This window comes from Saccostrea cucullata, unplaced genomic scaffold, assembly GCF_032062105.1.
Source record: "Saccostrea cucullata isolate Sc308-1 unplaced genomic scaffold, CSIRO_AGI_Scuc_v1 ctg8190, whole genome shotgun sequence".
Lineage (NCBI taxonomy): Eukaryota > Metazoa > Mollusca > Bivalvia > Ostreida > Ostreidae > Saccostrea > Saccostrea cuccullata.
Window position 1 is genome coordinate 1 of NW_026927276.1, and position 3962 is coordinate 3962.

Genomic DNA, 3962 nt, shown 5'->3' on the forward strand with positions numbered 1-3962 from the left:
ATCCATTTATTATTCGTTTGAGATTATCTTTATTCATTTATATTTTATTTAATTAATTGATAAATCAATTCGCTTATTTATTTTCCCACTAATCTTTTTTTTTTATTTGATATATTAAATTTTATCTATACATTTTTTTTTATTTATGTTTTTATTTTATTCTTATTTTTCTTATTTTTGGTGCAGTGATTAGATTTTATCTATATACTTATTTGATTTATTATTATTATCATTATTGCACACATTAAATTTTTATCATATAGGGCCCATACAAAAAACACCTAGAAAACATTTTTTGTGAAGAATTTCTGTGGTATCAAAGATCAAGATGCAAGACAAAATATTTTGTCAATTCAGTTAAAACCAAAAGCTCACATACTGTGTTCACTACCAGATGGCTATTTATAAAGAGTACCTCCGTGTATACTGTAATCTGCTACAAAAAATCTCGCCTGTCCTTTCCCCTCTCACTTTTCATATTCAGTAAAATAAATCTTCAAGTAAATGGGTGATTCAAATATTACCATTATTAGTTCACGGTGCCTGCTTTATATTTTGTAATAACATCTTTTGATTGTGTTATAAATTTCAGCCAGGATTTTCACCTTTAAAAAACTATTAAAATTTAATGGTTTTCGCACCAGAAAAATTGTCTACCTGGCACGGTCGTGTGTACAGTTGGCCAAGACAAGAGAACTAGATCAATGTTCTTTCACCAAATGAAAATAATGAAATTTTACTCCTGCTGTATCCCTACTTCAAGTTCTCTCAGACGATGGAAAATGATAAGTCTGAAAATAAATTTTCCTTCAGGATAAAAAAAATTGTTTTCAATAGACACATATATACACATGTTGAAATATGTACATGACAGTACATTAATATGGCTACCTGTACATGTACATGTACTAGTGTGTCCAGTTTTCAGTTTTAAAATTTGTTTTATTTTGCATGTACATTATACACATTACAGATAAAAAAAAAATAAAGACTAATCCTTATCGCTTTTAAATGAATATCTGGAATGATCATTGATTACTGGTAAAAGAGAAATGATGTTGAGAGAGAGAACTTAATATGTAGATTGAAATTTATACAGGCGATCATAACCATTCTGTTTACGTACTTATAAATAATATACATGACTTATTGTACATGTACAATAGCTGTTCAAATTATTTTTTTTTTAGGAATGGGAAGCATTCGCAATTGAATATCTTAAGATTGTTATGACCGAAAACCATTTAATTTAAACAACATTTTATTCACTGATGTTATTGTGAATAGGATTGGGCAGCAGGCACAGCCTATTTTAGCCCTATTTATATACAGTGAGAACCATTGATACATAATTTTAAGACTTATTTACAAAGTCACTAATTGATCATTTTATTGATGGGCGCAAAGGGGGGGGGGGGGGTCACACTAACTAAAGGTTATTCGTTTAATTTCCCTCGATGAAATTTTTAATACTTCGTAAAATTAATTTCATTGGACAAACGTTGTTCATGCAGGACTTTTTAATATTTAATAGATAATAAAAGTACAAGTAGTTACTTTACCAGTGTAAACTGTTACATGTAGATAATAAAGCCGCCGGTAGTACGGTAGTACATCGTGATAAAATCATTTTATTTTAATTCTTAATTTATAATTCTAAATTTAACTGATGAAATGTACCGAAGTGATTTTATAAATTCATCAAACTGTTAATAAAAAAATTCCCTAGTGTTTAAATCGGTTCATTTTACCTATATCCACTTTTTGAAAATCATGTAAAAAAAGGTGAGATTTTATGTGGGAATAGGTGGAATTTTGTGTCAAAAGTCGGCAAATTTCATACTAATTATAAGAGACCACTGTAATTTAGCATGAAAGCTTGTGACCCGACACGGGCACTCGGAGTCCTTGTCGCTGAGTGGGTACGGTCGTCTGCCGCAGAATAAACAATGTACAGTGGTCAGTGAAAAGACAATAGGTGTCACTACTGTGTATAAACCGAGTCTCTGATCAACTATCAACGACTAGGAATTTATTTAACGAACCGTGACAGATTTCCAAAGAACGAGAGATGCTGTTGTACCAAAATAAAAGTACCAACAAAATGATTAATCGATTATGATTGTATGTAACGAGACGGTCATTTTGATACCCATCATGAAATGTAAAGAATTTCATTTAGCGTAAATAACCCCAAGAAATACTTTGTAGCATGTTTTTACTTGAAGTCAATCCCTCCCCGGCCACACACACACAAAAGGTAAAAATTTGAATATACATACTTTATATAATGTAGCATATAATGTTCCTATTTAAACACTATGACTTACGTTATGAACATTTCAACAAGTAAAAAAAAAAATTCCTATTCAAAACTTCCCTATTCTAAAAACTTGACTCCTCCCGTTGAAATGTTTATATATGTCCACCACTGGAAATGTGAAATAAGATGGCTTAAGGTGAAAGTATTGTTTATTTCTCATGAAAATCATCAAACATGTCATTTTTGATATGTTACACCTGAGGGTACTTATTGACAGATACCCATCCCCTCCCCTTTCAAATTTCAGGCAGGCAGGGGAGATGTTTAGAGTAACCAAATAAAGTATTTCTAAAATACCCGTGTGAAAATTTTACTTTCAGGTTAACTTTACATTGTATAATTAATTAATTTTAAATTACAGATAGGTCATATGTGTGCACAAACGGTTTAAGAATTTTTTTTTCTTCTGTCACTTTCAGTTTGAAAATAAACGGTATCTGCTTACATCCAGTTAAGATTTACTTTATTTTTATCATTTAATTACCCCCTTCACACAATCATCTGTTTACGGTAACACCTTACCTCCCTTTTCTATATGAACCTTAAAGTTTATGTTAAATACTCTTCCAAAGCCAGCAACATTATTTTAAGGTATTCGATGTATAACGACCATATTTTGTATCTAATAAATGACTGGCCCGATATTCCAAACCATGGTAGCATTTTGAAGATGTTATCAAATAAAAATGCTCCACCAAAAAAATTTACAAAATTTTCATTATTCTCCAATTAATTGCACCTTGAATTTTGTATTGAAGTCTATGGGCAGCGCAGGTTTTTATAATATATTGTAAAAAGTAATTTGAATTTCAAAAAAATCTCTTGGTGAAAATATTCATTAACTCTATCTTTAATTAATTATCAAATAAAATGAATTATTTACCGCCAAAATTTTGAGAAATCTTGAAATTTCTTCTTTTGCCCAAGGGCAGATAACTCTTAAAAAAACTTTTAATGTGCAAAATGACCGCCTCCTTACATGTCATCAGTCTTGTGAATTTGGTTTATGTCACTTTTTATCGATATCTAGCAATGCGTTTTTAACTAGTTTAAAATTATTTAAAATCGTTCAAAACCCCCTCGTTATACATCGAATGCCTTAAATGAAATATATTAGGTCACCTTTAAATGATTTGTCCTCTCCCAACCATTTTACTTGAAATGGCCTGACTGAAAACCAGCATGAAACATTTTTTATTTTAAAATTCCCGAATTTTCTTAGCCCGCCAATATGTATGTTGAAATTTTCCAAAAAAAAAAAATTATATAATATCTACCTACTGATTCAATCTTATAATATGAGATGGGAGAGGACATACAAACATTATTTTAAAGATGCCCCTTATATATACTTCATTATTCTTTCATAGCAATACAACTGCATGCTTATACTCAGCTGCATTCTGTTAAACTTGAGTAATCCTGAAATCTTAAGTATTTTTTCATCATTTATTAGATTTGTCAAATCCATGTTACAAATTTATATGCAATTTTTCACTGCATGTACTTGCAACTGCAAGGTGAAGTAAATAAAAACAAACAACAAACAAATACAGTATAAGGCATTATGTAAATATATACACTATATAAATAATTAAAGCATGAACATTCAATTAATCTCTGAAATGTCGGTCAAAAT